The sequence below is a fragment of the Hyaena hyaena genome, unplaced genomic scaffold (assembly GCF_003009895.1).
Source record: "Hyaena hyaena isolate Hyena2069 unplaced genomic scaffold, ASM300989v1 scaffold_1380, whole genome shotgun sequence".
NCBI lineage: Eukaryota > Metazoa > Chordata > Mammalia > Carnivora > Hyaenidae > Hyaena > Hyaena hyaena.
This window is the reverse complement of record NW_024082015.1, coordinates 227,738-238,450: the sequence shown is the minus strand read 5'-3', so window position 1 is coordinate 238,450 and position 10,713 is coordinate 227,738. Positions and strand designations below refer to the sequence as shown.

The window sequence follows — 10,713 nt, the reverse complement described above, 5'->3', positions numbered from 1 at the left end:
GTTTTTTAAATGTTTTTTTTTATTTTTGAGAGAGAGAGAGAGACAGAGGGTGAGCAGGGGAGGGACATAGAGAAGGAGACACAGGATTCAAAGCAGGTTCCAGGCTCTGAGTTGAGAGTACAGAGCCCAAGGCGGGGCTCAAATTCATGAACTGTGAGATCATGACCTGAGCCAAAGTCAGAAGCTTAACCTACTGAGCCACCCAGCTGCCCCATTATCTTTTGCTTTTGAGTAAACTTGAGATAAAGAAAATAAATAATCACATTTATCTTAGGGTAAAACATAGGCCTCTCTGTGTTGCTTTAATCTATTGCCATGAACATATTTCTTTTGACATTTAAAAAAAGATATAAAATATTATGAAGAACTCATAATGATTATCTCTGTATTTCCCATTAATCATATTTGTCCTGATGTTCCTGGTTATTCTGTAGTAGGAATTCTAAAATCTCAGTAATCTTCAAAACCAAACTATGTCCCTTTCCCATACTATGTGTCTACTCCACACTGTTCACAATGATCAAATAGTTTGGGGCCACAGAATATACAGCTTTCTAGGCAGAGGAAAAAAATAGCAAATTAGATTTTGGTTCTTAAAATTTCAACAGGAAATGGCAAACAGAAGTGTCTGCTCATATTTCATTAAAGCACATTATTTGTTCACACCTCAGTTAAAGACAGTAGGGATGAATAATCATCCTCTGGGATAGGCCTGCAGATATGGATGTTGAATAGGGTTCTTTTCTCTGTTGCTTCCTTACTGTCTCAAATAAAATGGCTATGCCTTGAAGGCAGCAAAGGTATAATAAATACCCTTTAGCCACCAACCCTGCCAATATACTTGGTTTCTGATAAGTAAAACACAAGACTCAGTGACTGATTTATTAAATGAGCTGACAGTTTGATTTAGACACATCATATGTTTATGTGCATAGTATATATTGTACATTATATGTTTACCATAAATACATATAAAACTTCCATTTACTTGTAATTTATTTAGCTAATTAAAAAAAGTTTCTGCTTTAACTTTATTGATATTTTGGTGTTGTTTAAAATATATTTATTTAGTCCTAAGTTATAACCATTGTAAGATAACAGAAGACATCAAAATATACTTTAGCTCAGCTAAAATCAGAATGCTGTGGGAACACATCTACCTCTCTTAATAGTGTCTTGTATATTGTGGAATGTGGACAAAATCAAGAGGTATATTTTACCCTAAGTAAAGCATATCCAAATTATGAATAATTTGTGATACTTTTCCCTAATTTAATGTTTCCCCTTCATGGACAATTTTATTCTTTTCAATGTATTATACAACATGGTGAGTTTTAAAATGTAATGCTTCAAAGTTTCACAGGGCCACTTTATAACCTATCCTAGTACTTACTGAGCACTGAGGCATGAAAAGGCATCTGAATTTTTTCTACAATACACTTGCCATAATATTGAGGAGCAGTGTAGGCACAGTAAAAGCAATCACTAAGAAACAGAAATCCAACTCTGTGACCTAGCAATCTTTTTATGCTATTAATAAATTGTTATTAATGTGCTGATAGAAATTTCTATTTATTAATGCCTTAATTGGTTTTTTTCTATACCGAGTACATAAAAACATTTTATTAAAGTTAAAATTAGAATGAATGCTTCCTTTTATTTTCTCCTGCAAAATAAAGTGACTGCTATAGCCAAGGAACTTTTTAAACACCTAGGGATACACAAACACGGAAGGGTATATTTAGAACTGACTGTAAATAAGTAACACATGACACAACAGCCCAGTAAAATAGGGGAAAATGTACTATTATATAAAAAAGCATGCATTCAAAAGCATATTATTTTAAGTAATAATAAAACACAGTTTACCACCACTTTTCTGGAAGATGATAATCAGAATGAACATTGATAGGGAAGAGGCAATCAGTACTGTTTTACATTTATTGTCACATGATGGTAAACTGTGAACACTGGTGGCCCATAGCTAAATTTGTCTCTCACTGTACAAAACTGTTCATTTAACTGAAAAATGCATAGGAAATGCACACTACAGGTAAACTCTCATACTGAGGTAATATATAGAGAGGAATAATATGCTTAAATAAAATAGTTTTACTCTTTATGTAAAGAGTATGGTCAATATGTTCAGTAACTATCTCTTGAGTGCCTCATATGCCAGGCTTTGGCCTGAGTGTACAGCAGTGATCAGACATATGACATGTCCTCATGGAATGCACGTTCTAGTGGGTTAACTCCAACATAAAACAAACAAACAAACAAATTATGGCCTCCTAAAGTTAGTGTTTGAAGTAAAAATTAAACCCTTGTGATTTCCAAATATAACAAGAGGTAATGGAATAATAATGTTATTGTTATTATTTTTTGTTACTGACAAGATTGAAGAGAGGGGAGAATTGACTGAATTAAAACAAAAATATCAGTCAGGCTCTTTCAATATTTATTACATTGATGATAGTAATGTAAAATGCCACAGCTATGTTAGAAAACCATCTGGCACTTTATTATTTAATTGATTATCAATTTAACATATGACTCAGTAATTCTACTTCCAGGTATGTACCCTAGAGAATGAAACTTATATCCCAGCAGAAACTTGTAAGTGAATGTTTGTTTTTGCATTATTGTAATACTGCCAACCTGGAAATAATCCAAATGCTCATAACCTGGAGAATTAAAAAATAAAGTATAAAATATTCACACGATGATAAACTATTCGACAGAAAGAAACTACTAATCGTTGCTATAACAAGGATGAACCTCAAAGAATTATGCTAAACGAAAGAATCCAGGCACAAAAGACTTTATATTATATGATTCCATTTATTGGAAATGTCCAAAAATGTAAATGTATAAGAAAATCTATAGAGAAAAGAAGATTAGTAGTTGCCATTACTGAGGATGTGAATGGGCATTGATTGCAAAAAGTCATGAGGGATATTTTGGATTGATAGAAAGATTTTTAAAACTCTATTGTAATGATGGTAGCATAAGTCTTAAAATTTACTAAAAAGTTATTGACTTTCACACTTAAAATGGGTGAATTTTATGATATGTAGGTTATACCTTATTCCTTAACAAAGCTATTTAAAAAGGGAAGCAAGAACAAAAGTCTACTTTTTAATTACCTAATGCAATCAGTATAATGTATTAAATATTCTCAAGTCTAAAGGTCCATAGAAAACAATTACTATTAAGTATATCATTGGTATAAAGTACAAATTATAATGTAAATAGCAAATGGAAAATTCTGATGGCCACAGTATTTGATGATAATTGCTTAAATATTTATCTTAACATCAAATGCTGTATATTGCATTTCATTTATAAGATTTAATACTGTTCTTTGAAAATTGGTGGACAAACAGATTTTTTTACAGTATTTAATGTTGTGTATCTCTTGGCTCTTATGTATGCTTCACTTGTAAGAAGGTAGGTCAATAATACTAAACAGGAAAGTATTTTTATTATATTAGTATATTATTATACTAAACTGTTATATGTCTTTCAAAGTCATTAAATTGAACTCACTCTTCTAGTTTGTGCTAGTACTATAAAGTCCCAATCTAGTGGTCATTCAAGGTAGTAATTACACTGCTTGCAATACTGATCATATAGAACGTTTATTTACATACTGAGTATCTACTATGTGCCAATCACAAAGCTCAGTATTTTATATAAAGTTATTCATTAACTTCACATTTCTGTGAGATAGATGAAGAAATCAGAAAAATGAGGACTGGGTATCTTAAGTAATTTGCACTGGTCTCACAGTTAGGAAATCTAAATTTAAATATTTGAGCCCAATGTATTTGATTCTAAAACCTGAATTTCTATACAACAGATTTAATGACATATCTACTTCTGGTTGAAATCAGTATTCCTCTGAACTAGTTAAGGTCTAAAATAACCAACATCCCCATTTTAGAAAAAGAGAACCTAAGGCAGATAAGCCCTGGAACATTTGCATCACATTTGTGTTATATCTGGTTTATACAAAAGATTAAATGTGATATCTGGGTATATTATGAAGCATAATAATAAAGTCAGTGGCAAAATAAACTCAAGAAGTAAAAAACTAACAACAACTGAAGCTACCCATGTACTTTCTCCCTCACCTCCACCTATGTATTATTCTCTTAACTTTTATTTATTTTTTTAAAATGTTTATTTTTTGAGAGACAGAGAGAGACAGAGAGTGAGTAGGGGAGGAGCAGAGAGAGAGGGACACACGCAGAATCCAAAGCAGGCTCCACCCACAAACCCTGAGATCATGACCTGAGCTGAAGTCGGATGCTAAACCAACTGAGCCACCCAGGCGCTCCTTCTCTTAACTTTTAAAATGTCACCACTTAGGGGCGCCTGGGTGGCTTAGTCGGTTAAGTGTCCGACCTTCGCTTGGGTCATGATCTCGCGGTTCGTGGGTTCGAGCCCCGCGTCGGGGGCTGACAGCCAGCTTGGAGCCTGGAGCCTGTTTCAGTCTGTGACTCCCTCTCTCTCTGACCCTCCCCTGCTCACGCTGTCTCTCTCTCCTAGAAATAAATAAAACATTAAAAAAAAATTTAAAAAAAGTCACCACTTATATATAAATACATCGCTTAGTTCTTTGATGGAACTTTATTAAAATATTACAAAACAGCAAGTATTCTATGGCAACTTCTTTTTTAAATCGAATTGTCCATTTCAGAGTTCATCAAAGCTCTGAGTTACATATAGCTCTGTTTATTATTTTTTACAATTTAAATATATTTTATTCTTAGAATAAACCACAGTTGGTGTGTCCATTTTCCCATCATTAAATATTTGAGATGATCCCAGTTTTTGCTACCCTAAAAATACTGCTTGAAATATATTTTCTGGTCCTATAATAGTGTCTTGAAATTCCTAGAAGTGAACTATAGGTTGAAGGAATGAGCACAGTTTTACAAGATGCTACCAAATTGTTTTCCATAGCGATTGCGTAAATTTACATTCTCACCAGCAGTGTCTAAGAATACCATTTATATATTCTCTTCACAAATGTTTGAAATCTTCAGATGCCTTCCTTCCTCCTACTAATTTAGTTCATATAGTGTTTTTCTTTATGATTTTAATCTGCATTATAAATGAAGTTGAACCTATTTTCATAGATTATCTATTTCTATTCTCTCTTTTAAATTATTGATTATATTTTATCTATTTTCCTTTTGGGGTATTTTCTTCAGACTGATATTTGATTTACTTATAAATTTTGAATATCTTTTACATTACTTAAAGTATTTTCTTTTTTGTGGCCTGAGGCTTTACTTTCTTTATCAATACTTTCTCAGTGAAGCATTTTTAAATTAAATTATATGTATTAATATTTTTCTTGTATTTTTTTCCTAAGAATTTAAAACTTAACTGTAGGTCTTATTTCATTATAAACATGGTAAGCATATGATTTATTGCTCAAATCAGGTTATACTTTTTGCTACATTTTATTATGAAAATTTATAACATTAAGAAAAGTTGAAAAAACCTTATTGGGTAACATCCATTGACAGCATATACTTACCACTTAAACCCATCATCATTATTGTTTTGTCTTTTCTTTATCACTTTTCTATGAGTTAATTATTCCTTTATTCATTCATCAAACCACCTTCTTTATTAGTACATTTGAAATGTGTCCAGTGTCCATACCCATTTTTCCAAATAGCTTCACCATGAATACTATTAACTAGTACTCAATATTTATTTACAACTTTTTTTCTTTTATGTTAAAATTGACTTCCAATGAAATTACTATATTAAAAATATATTAGTATATTAAATAATTTGGTAAGATTTGACAACTATATATATACTTGTGTAATAAAAAATACTTTAAAGATACACAATATTAACAAGACAATTCTTTCTTGCCTTTTTCCTGTTTAATCTCCACTCCCAACACCAAGAAACAACCAGCATTCTGATTTTTTCTACCATATATTAGTGTCATCTGCTCTGGAATCAAGCAGTATGGAGTCTTCTGCGTCTACTACTCATCATAGTACTTGTGAAATTTATCCCATAGTGCATAAATCAATAATATTCCATTTTTATTGCTAAATAAAATTCCACTGTATGAATATATCATAATATGTGTATCCATTCACCTATTTATTTATTTTAATGTTTATTTATTTTTGAGAGACAGAGAAAGTGTGGGTGAGGGAGGGGCAGAGAGAAGGAGACACAGAATCTGAAGCAGGCTCCAGGCTCTGAGCTGTCCGCATAGAGCTCAATGTGGGGCTTAAACTCACAAACCACCAGATCATGATCTGAGCTGAAGAAAGACGCTTAACTGACTGAGCCACCAAAGCACCCCTCCATTCACCTATTTATGTCCATATGGGTAATTCCAGTTTTTCAATATTATTGCTTTGCTCCTAAAAACATTTTTATGTAAGTCTTTACTAGATGAGTTTTTATTTAGTTTGAGTAAACATCCCGATGCAGAATTTCTGTGCTTGAAAGTAGCTGGATAATTTTAAATAACATTAAGGAAAAATGTTCTACAGTGGTTGTACCATTTTATACATCCCACCATCAATCACTAAAAAGTTCTGGTTATTCCATGTGATTATATGAGGTCTTGAAGTTAGGTAAGAGAAGTCCTCTACTTTTCAGGATAATTTTGGATATTCTAAGTCCTTTTAATTCCATATAAATTTTAGATTCGGTTTGACAATTTCTTCAAATATACTGGCTGACCACTGGGATTGCTATTGCACTAAATACAGATCAGTTTAAGGTGAATTGAAATAACAGTAATATTGAATTTTCTAGTTGATAAAATTGTATGTCTCACAATTTCTTTGAGTCTAAACTTTATCAGTAATATTTTGTTGTTTTAGTGTACATAATTTTTTATTTTTTCTAAATGTTTTGGATTTTAACACATATAATTTTTTAAATGCTTACTTGTGGTTGAGAGAGACAGAGACAGAACATGATTGGGGGAGGGGCAGAGAGAGAAGTAGACACAGAATCTGAAGCAGGCTTCAGGCTCTGAGCTGTCAGTACAGAGCCCATTGTGGACTCGAACTCACTAACTGTGAGATCATGACTTCAGCAGAAGTCAGACGCTTAACCCACTGAGCCACCTAGATTCCCCACGTAATGCAACTGCTTTAACTTTCATTTTCCAACTTTTATTACTAGTATATAAAAGTACAGTTAATTTTTGCATCCATCAATCTTTCAAAAATACTATTAGTACAGATGGTTGTTTTATAGATTCCGTAGGATTTTCTATGTAAACAATCATATCAATTCAAAAAGAAAAAGCAATCTTGGTGCTTATTTTTTCTTTTATCTGACTTATTGTAAGGTCAAATATAAGTGACATAAGTGAGTGTGGGCATCTTTCCTTTTTCTTAAACAGCTTATTGAATTATAATTTGTATATAAAGAACTGCATATATACTATATACCATGTGATGGGTTTAGACATATGTGAAAACTATGACACTATCACTACAATCAAGGGAACTGACATATCCAATACCTCCCAAACTTTCACGTGTCATCCCACCACCACCTTTTCGTGGTAAATATTTAATGTGGGACTTAACGTCGTAACAAATTTTGTGGTGCACAATACTATATTATTAATTATAGGCACTCTGTTATACAGCAGATTTCTAGAACTTATTTATTATGCAAAACTTTATACCACTGAATTTAAATCTCTCTACTTTGCCTACCTCCCAATGCTGGCAAACATTATTATATTTTCTGCTTCCATGAGTTTGACTATTTTATGTACTTCATATAAATAGTCATACAGTGTTTGTCCTTCTTTGATTGGCTCATTTCCCTAGCTTAATGTCTTCCAGGTTCATCCCTATTGTCATAAATAGCAGAATTTCCTTCCTTTTTTATGGCCATATAATATTCATTAAAGGTATATACCACATTTTCTTTGTCAGTTCATCTGTTTATGGTAACGTACATTATTTCCACATCGTGGCTACTATGAAAAATGCTGCAATGAACGTGGGAGTGCAGATAGGTCTTTGAGATTTGGTTTCAGTTCTTTTGTATCTATGTCCTAAAGTGGAATTAATAGATCATGGGGTAGTTTTATTTTAATTTTTTGAGGGCATTCCATACTGTTTTTCATAATTATTTCACTACTTTGCATTCCTATCAAGAATATAAAGAAGTTCCAATTCCCCACATCCTTGCCCAAACTAGTAATATTAGGGGTTTTTTTCTTGATAGTCATCCTAACAGGTATGTAATGACATCTTATTATGGTTTTGATTTGTATCTCCCTGATAATTAGTGATATTGAGCATCTTTTCATATACTTGTTGGTCATCTGTATATCTTCTTTGGAGAAATGTCTATTCAGTTTCTTTATCCATTTTTAAATTAGGTTATTCAATTAATTAAAAATTTTGCTATTGAGTAATAGCAGTTCCTTATATTTTGGATATTAACCCCTTATCAGATATATGGTTTACAAGTATTTTCACTAAGGAGATGAAAAACTTGTAAACTAAAAACTACAAAACACTGAAGAAAGAAATTATAAAAGACACAAACAAATGGAAAGACATGCCATTTCACAGATTAGAAGAGTTAATACTGTTAAAACGTGCATACTACCTAATCCTACAGATTCAATGTCATTATTATCAAAATCCCACTGGCATTTTGCAAAGAAGTAGGAAAAACAGCCCTAAAAGTTAAATAGAACCACAGAAAACTTCAAATAGCCAGGACATCTTGAGAAGTAAGAACAAAGCTGGAGGTATCACACTTCCTGATTTCAAAATATGTTATAAAACTATAATGTATAAACCAGTATGGTACTGGAATAAATATAAACATGTAGATCAACAAACAGAACTGAGAGCCCAGAAATCTATGCACATTTAGATGGTCAACTGATTTTCAACAATGGTGCTAAGAATAAAAAATGAGGAAAATATAGTCTCTGCAACAAATAGTCTTGGGAAAACTAGATATCCACATTCAAGAGAATGAAATTGGACCTATAACTTACACATACATAAAAATCAACTCAAAATGGATTAAAAATTTAAACTTAAGATCTAAATCAGTAACACTCGTAGAATAAAACATTGGGTAGAAGCTTAATGACATTGGTCTCCACAGTAATTTCAGGGATGTGACTCCAAAAGTATAGTCAATAAAAACATAAATAAAAAGTAGATCTACATCAAACTTAGCTTCTGTGCAGTAAAAGAAACAACAGAGCGAAAAAGCAATCAATAGAAGGCTAGTGTACAACATTTTTTTATAAATACAAAATAAAAATGAAAGAAGATAAAGAGACACATATGAAGAAAAGGGCCAGGTTCTCTGCTCCTCCTCATTTGACAAACAGCCATGTCTAATGCCATGCCAGCCACATTCCTGAGATATGACGGTGATGGTCAGAGTAAACAGATTTGACCACGTTGGGTGGCAAGGCTGTTTTTAACTCTGGAAAAGTAAATATTGTTGCTATCAGTGATGCTTCATTGACCTCAACTACATGGTCTACATGTTCCAGTATGGTTCCACCCACAGCAAATTCCACAGCACAATCAACGCTGAGAATGGGAAACTTGTCATCAATGGAAGGCCCATCTCCATCTTCCAGGAATGAGATCTGCCAACATCAAATGGGGTGATGATGGTGCTGAGTACACTGTCGAATCCACAAGGGGCTTTACCATCAGGGAGATGCTGGGGCTCACTTGAAGGGTGGGTCATCATCTCTGCATCTTCTGTTGATGCCCTGATGTTTATGATTGGCATTAATCACAAGTATGACAACTCACTTAAGATTGTCAGCAATGCCTCCTCTGCCACCAACTGGTTGGCCTCTCTGGCCACGGTCATCATGACAACTTCAGTACCTTGGATGGAACCATGACCACAGTCCATGCCATCACTGATACCCAGTAGATTGTGATGGCCTCTCTGGGAAACTGTAGCATGGTGGCTGGGCTGCCCAGAACATCATCCCTGCTTCTACTGATGTTGCCAAGGCTGTAGGCAAGGTTATCCCTGAGCTGAATGAGAAGCTCGTTGGCATGGCCTTCTGTCTCCCTACCCCCAGTATGTCAGTCATGGATCTGAAATGCTGCCTAGAGGAAGCTGCCAAATATGATGACTTCAAGAAGGTAGTGAAGCAGACATTGGAAGGCTCCCTCAAGGGCATCACGGGCAACACTGATGACAGGTTATCTCCTGTGACTTTAACAGTGACACCCACTCTTTCACCTTCAATGCTAGGCTTTGCATTGTTCTCAAAGACCACTTTCTCAAGTGGTATGAAAATTTCCTGGTATGAAAATGAATTTGGCTAGAGCAACTAGGTGGTGAACCTTGTGGTCCACATGACTTCCAAGGAGTAAGAGCCCCCTGGACTACCTGCTGCAGTAAGAGCAAGAGGCAGAGAGAAGCTCTCAGCTGCTGATGAGTCTTTGCCCCAGCTCATCCACCAACACACTGAGAATCACCTGACCACCATAGTTTCCATCCCAGACCCCCTGAAGAGGGAGAGGGTCTTGGAGGACAAAGTATATTGTATATTGTAAAGAAGAAGAAGGAGGAGGAGGAAGAAGAGAAAGGGGTGGAGGAGGAGAAGAAAAGGACTAGTACAATCACTGCCATAAGCAAACTCTAATAGAAACAAAATTGAATAACTAAGTGACTGAATCA

General features: G+C 33.9%; 1 pseudogene; it reads left to right on the top strand.

The window, feature by feature from the left end:
- Positions 1 to 9,648: 9,648 nt before the first annotated feature.
- On the top strand, positions 9,649 to 10,358 carry LOC120225376 (annotated as a pseudogene).
- The last annotated feature ends 355 nt before the right edge of the window (positions 10,359 to 10,713 follow it).